Genomic DNA, 20,306 nt, shown 5'->3' with positions numbered 1-20,306 from the left:
CAGACAGATGCAAAAGAACATTCAACGTTGCAGCAAATAATCTATATCTAGGAAAAAATAAGATGATTAAAGGGGCACTATGCAGGATTTTCATTTACTGTTTGTAAACAACATTCAAACTTTGTCCCTCCTCATGAACAGGCTCAACACCACAAGAGGTATACATCCCCTGATATCAGTTGCCAGAACACACACACAGCCCAACCTGCAGCAAGTCAAAAGCGGACTAATTGCGGAAAGATGAGCAATGGGGTGTTTTACTGGTATTACTATACTTATAGAGTTGGTCCTCATAATGTGCCTATATGGGGTAAAAAAAATGTGGTCTTTTTGTGTTTAAAATATAACAATATAACACTTTCAGATGAACAGTATTCAGTATATAGTGATGTTGCAAACAAGCATGATATGGCTAAACACGCAGTTCAATAAAGCAGATGTACTGAGCTCAAGAACTGATGAGAACAAAACTTTCACAAGAAACCTCTTATGTTGAAAAAGACAGAAATAAGAGCAAAAATATCTAGTCATGTCTGTTTATTTAACTGTAAACCATTAACAAGTTATCTACACACTGTGACTGTTGGAGTGATCCAGCCATGGATCTATGTGTTTGCATCAGTAGTCCAAACCAGAAAAAGCAGACTTTGATAACAACAGAAAGATGCAGTGAGTTCAGTTAAGCTTCTAAAGGTTTCGACTAATAACTGATAACAAGTTTAGAACTAGATTTAAAAAAAAAAAAACACACACACAAATGAATCAAAATTTTCAAAACTCCGTAAACAAAGCATGTTGAATGTATACATTTGAAAATATGCTTGAACTAATCAAAGTGATCATTTCTGAGGATTTTTATTGTTTCATTTGATTTCCGCTTGAAGTTCCATTATGTTTTCTGCTTGAAAAACCTTGCATGTGAGATGTGCCTATTTATGAAGTATGTGTTTGTGTGAATGTGTACCTGCACCTGGTATTCCTCACATTATGAGGACCAACTCTATAAGTAAAGTAATACCAGTATATTTTGACCATGTGGGGACATTTTTGGTCCTTATGAGGAAAAAAGATTATAAATCATATAGAATGAAGTAGATTGAAAATCTAAAATAGCAGAAAGTTTCCTGTGAATGGTAGGTTTAGAGATAGGGTTAGGGTAAAGGGATAGAAAAAAATATAGTTTGTACAGTATAAAAATAATTATTACTATGTATCACTTGTTGCTAAGGTGATGCTTTTCAACTCAAAAACAAGCAGTCAGAATGAGCCAAATAGGTATTGATTTAAAGCTATTTTTGCATACATGTAACTAAACGTATGCAAATTGAACCTTTTGAACAGCATAGGATTGGACAATGAAAGGTGAAATAAACAGCCTTTTTTTACAACACTGATACAAACAGAAAAACCTGAGTAGTAGCACAGCCAGAATCAAACTCTAGACTAGGGTTGCCACCTTCAGGGAGGCAAATTAAGGGACACCCCCCCCCCCCCCCCCATATATATATATATATAGTACAGGTCAAAAGTTTGGAAACATTACTATTTTTATGTTTTTGAAAGAAGTTTCTTCTGCTCATTAAGCCTGCATTTATTTGATCAAAAATACAGAAAAAATTTAATATTGTGATATATTATTACAATTTAAAATAATTGTTTTTAAATTTATTATACTTTAAATTATCATTTATTCATGTGATGCAAAGCTGAATTTTTAGGATCATTATCACATGATCCTTTAGAAATCATTCTAATATGATGATTCATTATCAAAGTTGGAAACAGTTCTGCTGCTTAATATTTTTTTCAGAACATGTGATACTTTTTTAGGATGCTTTGATGAATAAAAAGTTAAAAAAAAAAAAAAAAAAGTTGGAAAAGAAGAAGAAGAAGCTATGTTTTTAAAATATAAATATTTTGTAATAACAATATACACTACTGGTCAGTAATCTGGGGTCAGTATTTTTTTTTCTTTCTTTTTATATTATTATAATATATTATTAGAATATATATTATTATAATTTTTTTTTTTATTTTTAAATAAATGCTGTTCTTCTGAACTTTTTATTCATCAAATATATTAGACAGCAGAACTGTTTCCAACACTCATAATAAATCAGAATATTAGAATGATTTCTAAATGATCATGTGATAGACTGGATGTTACATGTGACACTGAAGGCTGGAGTAATGATGCTGAAAATTCAACTTTGCATCACAGGAATAAATTATTTTTTTAAAGTATATTCAAATAGAAAACTATTATTTTAAGTTGTAATAATATTTCACAATATTACTATTACTTTTTCTGTATTTTTGATCAAATAAATGCAGGCTTGATGAGCAGAAGAGACTTCTTTCAAAAACATTAAAAATAGTAATGTTTCCAAACTTTTGACCTGTACTGTATCAGTCTGGCGAGTAAACTAAAATATTTTCTAACCAATGGCGATTCAATTGCCAAGGTGTCCTTAGAGGGTTGCAGACCCATTGAGAACTTTCCCATTCAGCCCTACATCTGGAGAGTCTTGTGTTCAAAGGGCGAACGTGAGCTCTGTATGTTTTAAACCGCGCAGGTTTACCGCATGCTGTGCTCGTGTGAAAGGGCTTTAAAGTCACCATGAAATCAAAATTGAAAATTCTTTTTTTTAATGGAATACTGTAGTGTTTATTATAAATAATTTATCTGTGTGCTTCATTATTTTTAAAAAATTAATGTGCCCTCATAATCTTAAATCAAAAACGTTAACCTCCCCTCCCCCTCAAAATGACTAATTTTTTCTTCCTGTCACGAGTTATGGTGCAAGGGACGGAGCTAGTGATGTGAGGGGTAAACGCTGGGATAAACAACAGGGGGAAAACTGAAGCTGATGCTTCATTTTATAGAAATCAATGCATTGACCAATGCATGTGTAGACGCAAGCCATGGGGGAGTACACTACCCTTAAAAATTGAAAGGATATTAGGATATTACCACATTACTCTTAGGACATCGCAAACTATTTTTCTTATGAATATGACTTAACCTGATGGAGGATGCACAGTCATTCAGGCAGTCTATCTCTCTATCTCTTGGCACGCACTGTTAGGCATTTTTTTTTTTGCCATTGACTGTCCTCGTCGTCGTCGTCTTCCTCAATAAATAAACAAATTCTTCATGCTAGGGTGTCGGCAGATAATCCAGTGGAGAGAAATCCCCCCACAACTAATTGCAAACTGGCATTCAGATCTGCCTCCATTTTGTTAGCAACGCAACAACTTCCAACGATCCAATCAATTACCGAAGGACAAAATCAAGTCCCGCCCTCTTATTTCAGATGCCCATTTCACTCGGATAGACGTCACAGTAGAGAAAAAAAGACAATCGCTTCTTCCATTTCATGCCGACTTTAACAGCGCGGTTCTGGAGACTCCGTCTCTATGGAAACAAAGACACCAAAATGTAATCACACGTAAATGAGCTTCTAATAGACCAATGGGCGGAGCCTATCTTGTGGCAGAAAATGACAGTTTTAACCAAACAGCAACCTCCCGCTGTCTCTCGTGAAGCCAACAAGGAATTGACTAAAAGTGCAATTCATTGACTGGCCACTTGAGGCTGGCTGCAAAAGGGAATCAATCCCATAGACTCCCCATGTTAAAATGGCCAACTTTACAGCAGAAAAAAAAAAAAAAAACAAGTGTACAGCCTGGTACAAAAAATGATTTTGGTCTATATAGCTAATTTTGCCCTTCATGACAACTGGATGAGGGTGATTTTTTTAATATAAATTATTTGTTTAAATTATATCAAGCCTCAAAGTTCTGCATAATTAAGGGAGTGGCCACTTGAGTGACAGGTGGATTGCCACTGCGTGGCTTCAGCAACCAGATCCTGCCTTTTTTCCCATTTTCGATTATCTGGGAAAGACGTGCGGTGATGCACTGCCAAGATGGCGACGGCCTGCTGTGCGTTTCAAAAACGCTCTTCAGGAATCTACGGGTGATGTCACGGACACTACGTCCATGTTTTTATACAGTCTATGGTTTTAACGTAGCAGTTTATTCAAGCCATGGAATAAAATAATAAATAATTACATTTGAGTTTATATTTCAAAACTCTGACTTTTTTCTTGCAATTCTGAGATTATATCTCACAATTCTGGTAAGAAAAAACAACTCATCATTCTTTCTTTTTAACCCATTTTGAACTGTACCCATTTCCCTCTATCTAAGAGCACATACCATACGCTTGTCAAAATGATGATTCATCAGTTTCTGTTACTCCTACATACAATGTTATGTTTATGACATAAGGACTTAATAGTAAAATGTGTGCATTTGTGGAGTTGAATTTGAAAATAGTGAAACAAACATAAATCAGACCAATTCTTTAAAAAATATATATATTCCATCCATCCATCCATCTTCTTCCGCTTATCTGGGGCCAGGTCGCGGGGGCAGCAGTCTAAGCAGAGACGCCCAGACTTCCCTCTCCCTAGACACTTCCTCCAGCTCTTCCAGGGGGATACAGAGGCGTTCCCAGGCCAGCCGAGAGACATAGTCCCTCCAGCGTGTCCTCGGTCTTCCCCGGTGCCTCCTCCCGGTGGGACGTGCCCGGAACACCTCCCCGGTAAGGCGTCCAGGAGGCATCCGGAACAGATGCCCGAGCCACCTCAGCTGGTTCCTCTCGATGTGGGGGAGCAGCAGCTCTACTCTGAGCTCCTCCTGAGTAGCCGAGCTCCTCACCCTATCTCTAAGGGGGGCACCCATCCACCCTACGGAGAAAGCTCATTTCGGCCGCCTGTATCCGGGATCTTGTCCTTTCGGTCATGACCCACAGCTCATGACCATAGGTGAGAGTAGGAACGTAGATCGACTGGTAAATCGAGAGCTTCACCTTGCAGCTCAGCTCCTTCTTTACCACGACAGACAGGTACATCGACCGCATCACTGCAGAAGCTGCACCTATACACCTGTCAATCTCCTGCTCCATCGTTCCCTCACTCGTGAACAAGACCCCAAGATACTTGAACTCCTCCACTTGAGGCACTCGTCAAACTTTACTTCTGTTCTTTTACGTTAGTTTCTTTTCTTTTCCGTTTGAGAGTTCAGTGTTCTGAGTTAAGTTTTGTAACGCCGGGTGTCTCCGAGTCTGACCTCGAGTGCCCGTTCAACTTCAGCCAGCCCACAACTCCGCATCTTCAGCCAACGCCCAACCACGGGCTTCCCAAGACGTCACTTCAACAACTACTGAACTTCCAGTCAATCAGCAACTTCGGGAAACCCCCTTTTCAGCGACAACAAAGGGAACCCCGTTAAACAGGCAACGCAAGTAACCTCCAGACTTACATCTGTACTGGTGTTATCTAATATAATTTTAACCTCATTGAGGAACTCAGTGCGAGGGTTAATTAAGTGATTAATGGTTGTTCATCATGTCTATGCAATTTCACGTATTGCTGTAAACTTGGGATTTCACATTTTCATTCTCTTAAACTCATTCTTTCCTAACGTTCTATCCTCCTGCAACTTGTGTGAATGTGTGAGTGCGTGTGCTTATGTGTTAGATTAGTTTATATGTCTTAGATTTATCTAATAAAGCCTTATTTATATTGAAAAGAGAAGTATCGTGTTTTGTGCTCACAAGTTAATGTCTTAAACTGCCGATCTTGTTACTGTGCTAATTAATAGTGTTTTCACTATACTTTGGATATTAATATCCAGCGCAGATTTGATGTTATACGGCTCGTTCAGTGAATCGCTGGCCGTTTCAGTGATCAGCCGTGAAACAGTGATTCTGTTCAAATTCCCTTTAAAATCTTAAATGATTCCCTTTGAGCTAAATTGACCTGTTTCCCTTACAAAAGTAATGAACAGGACCGGTGATAAGGGCAGCCCTGCCGGAGTCCAACATGTACCGGGAACAAGTCTGACATACTGCCGGCAATGCAAACCATGCTCCGGTCATACAGGGACCGGACAGCCCTTAACAGAGGGCCCCGGACCACATACTCCCGGAGCACCGCCCACAGGAGGCCGCAAGGGACACGGTCGAATGCCTTCTCCAAATCCACAAAACACATGTGGATTGGTTGGGCAAACTCCAATGAACCCTCCAGCACCCTGCAAGGGTATAAAGCTGGTCCAGTGTTCCACGACCAGAACGAAAACCGCATTGTTCCTCCTGAATCCAAGGTTCGACTATCAGCGAATTCTCCTCTCCATACCCTGGCATAGACTTTCCCAGGAAGGCTGAGGAGTGTGATCCCCCTGTAGTTGGAACACAACCTCCAGTCCCCCCTCCTGAAAAGAGGGACCACCACCCCCGCCTGCCATTCCAGAGGCACTGTCCCCGACCACCACGCGATGCTGCAGAGACGTGTCAGCCAAGACAGCCCCACAACATCCAGGGACTTGAGGTACTCAGGGCGGATCTCATCCACCCCTGGTGCCATGCCACCAAGAAGCTTCTTAACTACCTCTGTGACTTCAGCTTGGGTGATGGACGAGTCCACCTCCGAGCCCTCAGCCTCTGCTTCCTCAACGGATGACATGTCAGTGGGGTTGAGGAGATCCTCGAAGTATTCCTTCCACCATCCGACAATATCCCCAGTTGAGGTCAACAGCTGCCCACCTCTACTGTAAACAGTGTTGGCAGGGCACTGCTTCCCCCTCCTGAGGCGCCGTACAGTATATTGAATATCCCAATTGAAAGTTTCAGCAATGAATCCAGACAAATGAAGCCAGACCACTCGCAGGTGATAGATTTAAAGATTGGAAACTTATGAGCCAACTGTTTTTGAAGCAGCATATAAGCATTGGAACAGTGTTTGATAAGCTATATAAATGCATCCTTTGTGGAAAAACATAAACGTTGTGCTAGATACTGTTCTCCACAACAAAATGCATATTTTCAGCTGCGCTTATTTCTATGGTCCTCGATGAACATGAACTGACAGAGATACTCATATACAAGTCTCGTTGTCTCAGACTGAGGTGATGCTTTACAATAAACTTCCTTTAGTTAACGTTAGTTAATACATTTATTATAGTATTTCTTAATCTTTGTTAAGGTTAGTTAATAAAAATAAGAATGTTCATTGTAGAACTTTCCAGCAGGTGTCACTACTGTTTGCGTATGTATATTACAAGTGATTGATGTTATTTTTATATTCTTGGGTATTTGAAGAAATAAGTGTACATTTATCATCTTATTCTAAATGCAGGCACGTTTATGTTATATTTCATATATGTTATTATCTTACTAGGTCGCAGATATGTTTTATTGTTGTTCCTAGTCACCAGATTGTGTATCTGTATATGCGTAGTTAGTGAGTGCACAGGCGCCGCCTTTAGTTTCATTTCATTCAGTCATTGATCAGGACTGGTACGCTTGCCGGTGAGTGTCTGTAAACTGGCATTGCTAGTAATTCAGATTGAAAATTAATATCTCATGATTGTGTAATTTCATTAGTTAATTCTGATGTTCGTTTTGTTTTCATTGCAGGTTTACAACCTAGCGATCTAACTGACTAGTTAACCTTACGAGCTAAACGGCACATATCTAGCTGTGTATGTGTACTAAATAAATGCTCAAAAAGTGGCTCGAGTTGTATCTGCCGTGCTTGTCCTGAAACCCTTCTGGTGGGGAGTTTGAGCTATAGCAGGTAGCTTAGTAGAAAACTGGACATTCATTGTTATTTGTATTAGCTTGAGTAGAAATGTTAACAACCTTTAATTTTGATTATGTATTAGTCAATTTTAAAATATACATTAATGTTAATCATTGCATTAGAAATATTGGGTATTGAACCTTGTGCTGTATTTTCTGTTGGCAATTTGTCATGCAGTTTTTGTATGCTACATTTTGCTTATTCTGTTTTGTGTAGGCCCACCCACTTAAACATTTCTGGCCTCGCCCTTGCAACAGACAAAGAAAAAAGCACAGATGCAAAACAATCTTGTGGAGATGACACGTGCTAGGCATCATGCCAACCTTGAATGGCATGCCAGCCGGTCTGGTTAAAAGAGTTCTGTGATGTTGACCTCAAGTGTGTATGTAAAGGATTTGCCACTGATGATTCAAATGCGAGTTTTGAGCGTGTCATTTCTCTGATCACAAATGCAGACATGGTTTTGTTTATGCAGCATGATGCAACACAACGTGTAAAAACACAGTAGAAGTCATTATAACCCGTAATTATGTCCCCACTGGATGCAACAAATGGCTCGTTTGTAATGGTTTTTATTGTTTTTGTCTTGTGGCGCCGGTGTTCTCACCAGGACATGCTTCACAGTATAGGGGTGTAATATTTCTGTCACACGCTTGAGGTATTCGGCCAATCACAAAGCACTGGATAGCTGGCCAATCAGAGCACACCTCGCTTTTCAGACCAATGAGCTTTGTAAAAAAAAATGACACGTTTCAGAAAGGCAGGGTATAGAGGTGAAACAATGATGAACAGTATGTACAAAATAATGTGTTTTAGAACCTTAAACTGCATAAACACATTTCATTACACCAAATACACAAAATAATGTTATTTTTAGCAACATTATATGACCCCTTTAAAGTTTGGGCCAATTTGATTTTTAGCACTGCAGTTGTGCTACAATCCAATAGGATGAAACATATCATTTAAGTCTACTTTAACAATTTGATCTCAATATGTTGTATGGCTTGTCCTGGCATGTGAAATCTAAAAAGGCTGCTCTATATTTAGAAAAGTATGTTGATGGATTGCTGCCACATACATATTTTTTCCCCACTCAATTATGTCTTAATAATGAATTATGTTGTAAAAACAAAATCTTTTCTCGATAATGCAACGTCTTTTCTCTTAAAAACAAGATATGTCGTAAAAACTATATAATTATCTTGTTAAAATGACATCTTTTCTCATTAAAACGACATATTTTTCCTAGTAATAATGACATATTATGTCATAAAAACAACATTTTCCCATTATTATAGATATATGGTACATTATGTGAACAAGCTAAGCGACCGCGCTGCTGTCGCCCCAGTCTGGCATAAACGAGGATCTGCACGCTGCTGAAATTATTTAAAATACACTGTTTTAAATGTATTTTAATGTAATGGTTTTAATTGTAGCGGCATGTTTATTAGGATTAATCTTCAATCTGTCTACAGTATAGTGCTATCCAATAACTGCCATGTGAGCCATAAGTGCATCGTAAGAAGACAGATTTATGCGGTCACCTGCAGGACAATAGGCAGATTAGACCTTTAACTTTTTTCAAGTGCAATGCGATTATAATATAAGGATTTAATTGTACTTTATTGTACACTTTATCACTTTATTACTTTTTTATTAATTTATAAAGGAAATAATTGAAAAGTGCAGAAAAAAAACAGTAATACACATCTAAATTAAAGGGGTCATATGATGCTTTTTTAAAGATCATTATTTTGTGTATTTGACGTAACAGAATATGTTGACATGCTTTAATTTTCAAAAAACACATTATTTTTCAAATACTGTACATTATTGTAGGTCATCTATGCCCCGCCTTTCTCAAACGCGTCATTTTCTACAAAGTCCCTCCTTCTGACAAGCGCAGTCTGCTCTGATTGGCCAACTGAACCAGTGCATTATGATTGGCTGAACACCACAAGCAATGGTCAGAAATGTAATGCCCCTTTCCATAATCGCGAGCTTCATCTTTCAAAATAATTGTAAAGACAGTTAATAATGTCCTTAGTTTTACCATCAGTTCAAGCCGGAAAGGGGAACAGAGGAACAGACACATTGATGAAGCTCCTATGTGTTTGTAGTACACAACCCACGGACGGTTAAGACAGCTGACTCCACTGTGTGATCCTGTCTCTCTCTGACACACACACACATACACGACATGCAAAACTCTGCATTTGAACAGTCAATATCAAATACGTATACTATTAACAAAACATACCTACAGTAGCTGATACGGTAGCTGATTCAGAAGTACCAGATTGTCATAGCAAAGTCAGAATTACCTCCTCTCCTAGGTTCACGAAACGGTCATCCATAAAATGCGTTGCTATTCTGTTGTAATAATCTTAAAGATTCCTAAATGCATCTACTTTCGGAAGGCCAAATAAAGTGCTTTTGCTTTCGCCTAGATGCACACAGCATCTCCATGACATGGCTGCTTCAACACTAACTGCAGTTACTGAAACCACGCCTTCTTTCTTTGCATGAACATTTGGGCGGCATTACATAAATATTTCCACATAGTGACGTAGAGATGTGGGGGCGTATTTGAATGATTCTTTTTTTGGGTGAGTGTTTGGGAGTTATTTTTGATATATTTTATCTCTTTTGATTTGAGACTTTAGTCTTTGCAACTTTACAGATCTTCTTCATGCACAAAGAGCTTGTAACACTCCAAAGAGAAATAAAAAATTTAAATCACATCATATGACCCCTTTAAATGACTGAAAAAAATAAAATAAAATAAAAATTCTAAAGAAGTAATGTAAGAAATATGCTTCAAAGACTGGGGGAAAAAAATCTGTCAATGACTTGTGACAATGACGAAAACCAGCCATTTATTGGACCCAGAAATAACTCTCTCCCTCTCTCTCTATATAAAGTATATTATGTAGTATTATGTAAAGTATAATATTATACACTATAATATAATATAATATAATATAATATAATATAATATAATATAATATTATAGTTATTGAGTTGTCTGGAATGCAGCATTAGGTTAACATTTCAATAAACGAGCGTATACTACAATTACGAGCCATTCTATAAAGTGACATTTCAGCAATTGACAACTGGATAGCGACTCCTAAGTAGCACTTAAAGCAAAGCTACGTGCGATTGTGTTAAGTGCATTTTTGGGAAACGTAGGCCTACGTGAAACAATAACGAATGCTCCTAAAATGACTCCTAGAAAATGTTCTTAAAGGGATACTCCACCCCAAAATGAAAATTTTGTCATTAATCAGTTACCCCCGTGTCATTCCAAACCCGTAAAAGCTCTGTTCGTCATCAGAACACAATTTAAGATATTTTGGATGAAAACCTGGAGGCTTGAGACTGTCCCATAGACTGCCAAGTAAATAACAAAGTCCATAAGTAAATGTCAAGGTCCATAAAAGGTATGAAAGTCATAGTTAAAAAAAGTGGATTTTGACAAATGGATAGTGACTCCTAAGCAGCACTTAAACCACAGCTACTGTATGTGCGATTGTGTTCAAGCCTAAGATCAATCGTTATCGGGCAACCTGGCCCAGATCAAAACAGTTATTTTTGAAAAATCGACTCTGGGCTTAATTTCTTTATTTGAATAACTGATGTTTGATTTAACAACAAATCGAAATACGGAGGAAAAAAAAGATATTTTCTAATAGGATTATAATTATAATTATAATTATTATTATTATTATCCTATTAGAAAATATCTTTTTTTAATTATTATTATTTTTTTCATATTTTGATTATTATTATTATTATTATTTTGTTTTGTTTGGCAAATGGGCAAACAAAAATTAAGCTAGATTTTTTGTATTTATTGTTAGTGGGTTATAAAATTAGCTTGGTATTTGTGTGTGGGCAGCCCTAAAAATGCTACTTTATCACTCAGCCTGTCTTTACTGCCTATCCCATCACACAGAATAAGAGTTCATCTCATGTACCACTCTGCAAATTAGTCACAATAATGTTTCTTCATACTGTCTGGCTGTTGTATAGGCTATATTTCTTGCAAATATACATCTCATATAAAGCTCAACACTGCTCTTCTCGGTCTGGTGGCGCCGGCGTGATCCCTTAGGTTACATTATGATAACAGGAAAGAAATGTCTGCTTTATTTTCTATACTTCCACCACAATAACAACAAAACGTTACAAATTGCTTTTGTAAAATAACAGGGTGCCTATGTCTAAAGGTCTACTTAAATAAAACAATTTAATACAAATTTGTGTTTATTTAATTAAATATAAATATATATAAAGCCTAAATCCAAAAAGAAGTACTGTACAGTCTTTCCCGTCTGAACTCATCTGTATTTTGTGCTCGCACCAAGGCGCAGCGCAGTCTGTTCCTTCAGTATAAAGCAAAGCATGGAATTTTACCCATAAGAAGAACGCGATGCGATGTGATGTGCTGCCTGATTCAGCTAAAGATATTTAATAATATTTAATCACTAATACATAATTAATATATAATCAGACTAAATTATCAAAGCTGCCCAGGCATGTGAAACAAATATTAAAGCTTAAGCTCATTTGTTTACCCACGAACAAAAACAGGCCTACGAAAAATCTAGTTTAATTTTCGTTTGCCTGTTTTCAAACAAAACAAAATAGTAATAATAATAATAATTATTATTATTATTATTATTATTATTAATTATTATTAGGCTATTATTGTTATTATTAGGGGCCAAGCACCAAAGGTGCATGGCAACCTATTGTATCCGTTAGCGTGATTTTTTTCTTACGCCGCAAGTCTTAGGCAGCCCATAGAAACGCTTGCGGGAAAGTTGTGAAATTTGGCGCACTGATAGAAGACAGTGTCAACATTAACCATAGCAAATTTGGAGTCTCTTACTCCAGCTCTCTAGCGCCACCACTTGTCCAAAGTTTCAATTTCTTTATGCTAATAACTTTTGAACCATAAACCACAAAATTAAAATTCTTTTTTCCTCTGATTCCTTGGCTCATGCCGAGTCAAAAGGACACCAAAATTCAAAAAGGCCATTGAACCAATTGTCACGAAAATTGAACCAGATCATCTTCAGACCATGCTGGCAAAAAGTTATGGATTTCAAGTTGATTGTCATATTGTTTCCGAATAGCACGTGAACAAATTCTACGAAAGAGATGTGAAAGTGGACGTGAGGCTATATCTCCGCAACGGTTTGGCCTATTGAGACCAAACTTGGTGTGTGTTATAACAAGCATGACCTGAGACTACCTACAGTGTTTCAGCACTGTGCCCCCTAGTGGTCAGGAGATATGAAAAATGCATATTTTTGCTCATAACTTCTGAATCCTTTGGCCAAAAATCACAAAACTGGTCTCATTAGATTCGGTGCATCATGCCGAATTAAATGATACCCAATTCTAATGTCAGCCATTTTGGGCGTCGGCCATTTTGAATTATGTTCTAAAATGCTGTATTTTACTAATGCATTAGCGTATCTTTGAAACTAATTACAAAAATCTTCAGCTCCATACCTTCATGGTACTCAAAAAATTTGGGGGGTAGCGCCACCTTGTGGTCAAAAGTTATGATGAAATTTAGAAAAATGCTAATAACTTTTGCTTACATTAACCTATTGTAATCGGACTGATGTTGATAGATTCCTTGGATCATGACGAGAACACTGATACACTGATATTTTACCGATATTGGCTGAACTTCCTGTCCACCATTTTGATTCATGTTGACAATCTACTTTTTCAAGCTCCTCCTAGATCGTTGGTCCTATTTTCACCAAATTTGGCTCGGATCATCTTCAAACAAAGCTGGCAAAAAGTTATGGATTTTGTGTTGATACACAAAACCGTTTTTGTTTAGTGCATGAATGAATTTGCTGGAAAGATGCCAAACTGCATCTGATGGTTGAATCTCTGCAAAGGTTTGACAAATTTACACCAAACTTTGTATGTGCCATTCTCACCTCACACTGACCACGGCACATTAATTTGGTAACAGCGCCACCTTTTGGCAAAGAGTAATAAACCATTCATTAACCTTTAATTATGAAATTTCAAAAAATGCTTATAACTTTTGATTGCATTAGGCTATTGCAATGAAACTGGTCTCAAAATAGTCCTTGGGTCGTGCCGACAACAGACATATAAACTTTTTAGAAGGAAATCTGAACTCACTGTCCGCCATTTTGATTTATGTTAAAATCCTACTTTTTCTAACTCCTCTTCACCTGTTGGTCCAATTTTCACCAAAATTTAGTCAGTTCATCTTCAGACTGTGCTGACAAAAAGTTATGCATTTCGTGTCGATGGACAAAACCGTTTTCATACAGCACTGTTACAAATTTTAGGCATGGTGCAAAAATTATTCTGAGGCTATATCTCTGCAAAGCTTTGACATATTTGCACCAATCTTTGTATGTGTCATTGACACCTCACACTGACCATGCCACATCAATTTGGTAACAGGGCCGCCTATTGGTCAAGAGTAATAAACCATTCATTAACCATCAATAATTACATTTATAAAAATGATAATAACTTAGCCTATTGCAATGAAACTGGTCTCAAAATATTTCTTGGCTTATGCCGACAACATAGATACCAAATATGCCAGAGTAAGCTGAACTTCCTGTCCGCCATTTTGATTTATGTTGAAAACCTACTTTTTCTAACTCCTCATCAACCATTGGTTCGATTTTCACCAAAACCAAGATGACCTTCAGACTGTGCTGACAAAAAGTTATGGATTTTGTGTCGATAGACAAAACCGTTTTCGCATACCACAGCAACAAATTTGAGGCATGATGCCAAAATGGCACTTGTAGCTGTATCTCTGCAATGCTTTGGCATATTGACACCAAACTTTGTGTGTGTCATTGTCAACTCACACAGAACACACCACATCGATTTGATAACAGCGCCACCTATTGGTCACACTTGATAAGCTAATAAATCACGCTACTAGAGGTTGTATTTATGATTTTTCCGCCATTTCAATTGCTTTTATTGCTCATTGTTGCATTTGGTCTGATGCTCCATGCCATGCTTAGCTCCTCAACTTGCTGCTGAAGTGCTTGGCCCTGTAATTATTATTATTATTTATTAGCCTATTAAAAAATCTCTTTATTTCTTTTTTTTTGTTCATATTTCGATTTGTTGTTAAGCCAAATCAAACTTCAGTCAGAAATATTAAGCCCAGAGTCGATTATTCAAAAATAACCGTTTTGATCTGATCATAGCCTAAAGGACTCATGGGTCTGAGTGCAGTTAATGGATATCACTATATTGTAGACAGATTGGAGGTTGATTCTAATAAACATGCTGCTACAATTAAAACCATTATATTAAAATACATTTAAAACAGTGTGTTTCAATAATTTCAGCAGCGTGCAGATCCTCGTTTATGTCAGACTGTCTACTGTGGCGACTGCAGCTCGAACAGTCGCTTAGCTCGCTCACATAAGGTAGGCTACATATATCTATAATAATGGGAAAACATTGTTTTTATGACATAATGTGTTGTTATCACGAGGACAAATATGTCGTTTTAAGGAGAAAAGATGTTTTAAGGAGATAATTATATCGTATTAACGACAACATCTTTTTATCAGAATTTTAACGAGAAAACATCTTGTTAATACTAGAAATGTCGGTTTAGCGAGAAAAGATGCTGTTAAAACGAGGAAAGATGTCGTTAAGACAACATAACATATTATTACGACATAACTGAGTGGAAAAAAAAATATATATATATATGTGTGTGTGTGTGTGTGTGTGGCTACAATGCATCACCGTAAGAAAGCTCTATTCATTGACTCATCTGTTTCAAAAGCCAAGAAGCCACATGAAAGGTCTGGTTTGTGTGTAACTGTATCTAGTCCAGTGTGAATTATTAAGCAGAATAACTGAACCTTTTTCCCAAACAAAGAAACAGGTTTGCTTCCAGTGGATAATTTCAGTGGAAATTAGAGTAGGCTATAGTACATAGTATTACTTGTCAGGTAACCTTGTACTAAATGATCTGGTTTTGTTCTACAGTACATTAAATATTATTTAATATGACTGAATAATCCGTATTACATTATATTACATTAACAAAAGTCATATTAATATGGCTAAAATTGCTTCTTGAGATAATTACCACAGATTTTCAAGTTTAGGGATGAGTAGTAATTACAGTGTAATCGAGTACAGACTTTTATTGCGTTTTGCAGTCACAGATGAGGCAAAGGGTTCTGCAGAAATGTTGTGATATGCAAAAGCATTTTCTCTTTTAAATGTAGCAAGTAAACAAAAATGTTAAATAATTCGAGTAAACGAAAAATGGTACAGTAACGACTTGTGGAATAGAATAGAAGATTATTCGAGTAGAATTGAATAACACTCAGTACACCACTGGCGTAAAGTTGGCTTGACGTTGGACATTCGATATTCGCAAATCTAGGGACCGTCTCTAAAGTTACATGCGAAACTACTATACACTTCTCTAACGTCAATAGCATGCAAGGAGAATGACTAACAGTCATGAAAACAACTGTTAACTTTTCATCCAGGTGTCAACTATAATGCACACCTTTTAGATTTTTTGATAATTATTAAAATAAACTGTAAATCATATGGAAAACAATTGCTACTTTTCATTACCAAATGGGCTCAAATGTAAAATATGTCATCATTTGAAGCTCAATAGCATTTGAACAGAATGACTCACATTCATAAAACATACTGTAAAGTGTTCATCTAGGTGTCAGCTATACTGCACACCTTTTATATAATAAACTGTAAATCTTATGTAAAAAAAAAAAAAAAAATCATTACCGAATGGGCTCAAATGCTTATGGCATATTTTACATTTGAGCCCATTCAGTAATGAAAAGTAGCAATTTTTTTACATATGATTTACGGTTTATGTGAATAATTATGAAAAATATGAACGGTGTGCATTATAGCTGACATCTAGATGAACACTTTACAGTATGTTTTATGAAAGTGAGTCATTCTGTTCAAATGCTATTGAGCTTTAAATTTGTATTTAAGTCGATTCGATAATGAAAAGTAGCAATATTTTACATTTGATTTACAGTTAATTTGAATAATTATGAAAAATATGAATGGTGTGCATTATAGTTGACACCTAGATGAACACTTTACAGTATGTTTTATGAAAGTGAGTCATTCTGTTCAAATGCTATTGAGCTTTAAATCTGTGTTTAAGTCCATTCGGTAATGAAAAGTAGCAATTGTTTTCCATATGATTTACAGTTTATTTTAATAATTATCAAAAAATAAAAAAGGTGTGCATTATAGTTGACACCTGGATGAAAAGTTAACAGTTGTTTTCATGACTGTTAGTCATTCTCCTTGCATGCTATTGACGTTAGAGAAGTGTATAGTAGTTTCGCATGTAACTTTAGAGACGGTCCCTAGATTTGCGAATATCGAATGTCCAACGTCAAGCCACTTTATGTCAGTTCTGACACCTACCTTCTATCAGAGGGGACTTTAATAAATATATCTTGTCTTTGTTGGGGGAATCAATAAGTATTTTTAAAAGTCTCCCCAAATCTGAGGAGCTTCTGTGTAGGTAGAGTATATTTCTGTCCGACCATTCAGTCCTTATTTTCAAAGAACTCCTCTTTCCTCTCCTCTAATGATGAGCCTGCGGATCCCGTTAACCCAACAATCCTTCACGAACATGTTCACCAGGGATGTGCCCTCAAAAATCGCCGATGCCATCTTTAGTACCCTCACTCCAGCATTCTTTAATGGGTGGGTTTATTCTTCTGCTCAACTTCAATAGCAGTCAAATTGACTTCATAGTCGAGTCTGAGGGGATACCCACACATGTAAAGGATAATAAATATGGGTTGACCTTGTTTAAAGGAAACTGACGGTTTCGATTCGTTTGCGTCTTCAAACGTGGTAGAAGGATATGCGAGAATATCACATCTCTAAACAACAACTAGACAAATATTAAGTAGCTATTATCCTAAAATATTATCCTAAGCACACTCCTTTTGTTTTTCTTCAGGTTGGTGGGATGTTGTGAATTTTTTTAAGATCTTTTTTTCGTAAAAGTTTTTTAGTTGTTTTATTGATGGTCTGATGCAATTTTTAGTATAACGGTCTACTACAGTTCGCTTGTACCCATCGGTAACTTGAGCCTCTTCAATCCCATTAGATGTTGTTAATCACAATCCAGAGTTGATCAGCTGACCATAGTGAATAGCAGACGCCAAAAACAGGCCCAGAGTTTTGTTACTGGCATAAAATGACTGCGTTTCCTTCTGTTGACAGAAATCGAATCTTCGCCCTTCCTTCCTTCTCTTTCCCCAAGAGCGCTATGCGAATAATTTACGTGTGTGTGTGTGTGTGTGAGAGAGAGAGAGAGAGAGAAAGAGAGAGAGAGACTGATCACTCACTCAAACACACTGAACGTCATTCTATGTGCTCTATATTTGGGAAATTTAGTCATTGTACGTGTGGTCGATTGACACGTTTCAAATTCTATAAAATGATATGAAATTAAAAAAGTAAAATATACTATTGGCCTATATAATTATATTAGTAATTTTGTATATATATAATGTACACTGTATAATAGCTGTCACACAGGGAAATTGTCACAAGGATACATGTATAGGTTTTGTATGTTGGTGTTAAATGCCTAAAATTTACTAAAATTATTAGTTTCATTTTTGTTTTGCTGGTTTATATTTAGCAAAATTTATAATTTACTTTTTTTATCTTTTTGTACTTTACCTTTTCCATTTTTGTTGTTTTCTTTCCTTATGCTAGGGGACGTGTCACAAAAATGTCGATGCACACTATGTTAAAGTCAGCATGAAATGGAAGTTGTTATTTCTGCCAAAACTGTGACATATTAAGTGAAATGGCTTCTGGAATCGTATGATATTAGGCGCGGGATTTCGAGTGTCTTGATTGACATTGCGATTCATGACTAACAAGACAGAGCAGGCTACTTTTGGAAGGAAACTATAAGTCTCAGCTTTCAAAACTTGTCATTTTTAATATAAATATCAATAAATATTTTTTTTGTTGATTTTTTTTGTGGCTTTTTGATGTGGCATCAATAAGTATCTAGTGGTTCAAACGTGACTCCATCTCTTCCTGCTTATTATAACTCAACACTGTAAATTCTAATTAGTAAACCTTACTCAAAAAAAAAAAAAAAAAAACATTGCCTTGAAAAAAAAAACAAGTAAACTGAAATAAGATTAGTATTTTGTTATTACATTTTTTTATTTAGTGTTTTTATTTATTGCGCTGGTAAGTTCTGGTAAGTCAGAATCCCTATGCTCAACAACTAAATGATTAAGTGCACTATACTGTGTGTGTAGTTCAAACACCTCATTTACTTAAGTTGAACTAACTTATGTAACATTTCTTTGGAGGTAAACAGTTAGCTAAATCGAGAGGGGTTGACATCTGAATGTGGGAGAACTTGAGCGAATATTAACATTCGTATTTGTAAGTTTGAAATTTGCACTCACACTCTGATGTGCAAAGCTGAATCTTTCAATTTTGCAACACACACAGACAAGATCAAACACCGTGTTTTGAATTGTAAGTTGTAGATTACTAGTCCAAATGTTAAATGACATCCACAACATGTTACGACATATTTACTTTTGCACTTTAACTTCGTTTTCGCTGCACACGTCAGGTCGGCACTTACAAACCTCTCAAATCGGCAGTACGAGTTTCAAATCCTAGCGCTTCTGACTTTTGCTATGCCTTTTGCAGTATTCCTGTTGCAAAAACTCAACTTGTGCACTTGTATATGCAGATGTGAGAGCGCATGAGCCAGGGGCGGGCTTTGGTGCGAATGAAGAAATGTTTATTGGTCGATGCCTGAACCATGAACAACGCCAGCCATCGCGACTTGCCAAGAAAGAAATTTGTGTTTTATTTTATGCATATGTATCAGTTAGGCCTATTTTGTATATCCTAAGTTTTTACATGATTTTTAAGACACTGCATTCATTTTGTCATTCAGGCATTATCTAGAGTAGACAAATAATGCAACATCTTTCATATATGTATATCCCACTGCATATTGCAGAGAGTAATATCGCTGCACCAGAGCAGCTGAGAAACAGTTGTGACATGCTTTGATCCTCAACCGCCACGCTGTCATGTGGGATGCTTATCAATAGTACTAAACATCTCGCGCTGGTCACCCATTTTGAATGGTAAGTAATCAGGACACACCACGGTTTCACTATATTTTGCAGCCATTTTTAGCAATTATTAACACATAATGTACACTGATTTGTGCACTGGCTGACTCACGCTTAAGCATTTTTAATTCTGGAGATGAAACAGTATTATATTCAGATCTCGCGATAATTCTTTACAGTCAAATGTGATCAAACACCTTTCAGTGGAACTTTTTACCACAAAATAACTGTACTCATATAGCTCTTACATAGCTCTTTACTTAGCTCAGTCCTTCTTAGTTAATTTGACGAGGATTATGATACTAAATAATATCGCTAGGCTAATTTCATGGGATCCATGAAATGACCATTTGTACCATTATCACACTCTCTTTAAGAGCCTTATGATTTATATTACAATAAGTGTAGTATTTTAGGGTTAAAATAGAGA

At 36.6% G+C, this 20,306-nt stretch overlaps 1 pseudogene; it reads right to left on the bottom strand.

Moving 5' to 3' along the window:
• LOC109094241 overlaps window positions 1-17,710 on the bottom strand; it is a 29,764-nt pseudogene extending 12,054 nt beyond the window's left edge.
• Between the last annotated feature and the right edge of the window lie 2,596 nt (window positions 17,711-20,306).

Source organism: Cyprinus carpio, chromosome A24 (assembly GCF_018340385.1).
Source record: "Cyprinus carpio isolate SPL01 chromosome A24, ASM1834038v1, whole genome shotgun sequence".
Lineage (NCBI taxonomy): Eukaryota > Metazoa > Chordata > Actinopteri > Cypriniformes > Cyprinidae > Cyprinus > Cyprinus carpio.
The sequence above is the reverse complement of the archived record's forward strand: the minus strand, read 5'-3'. Positions and strand labels throughout refer to the sequence as shown.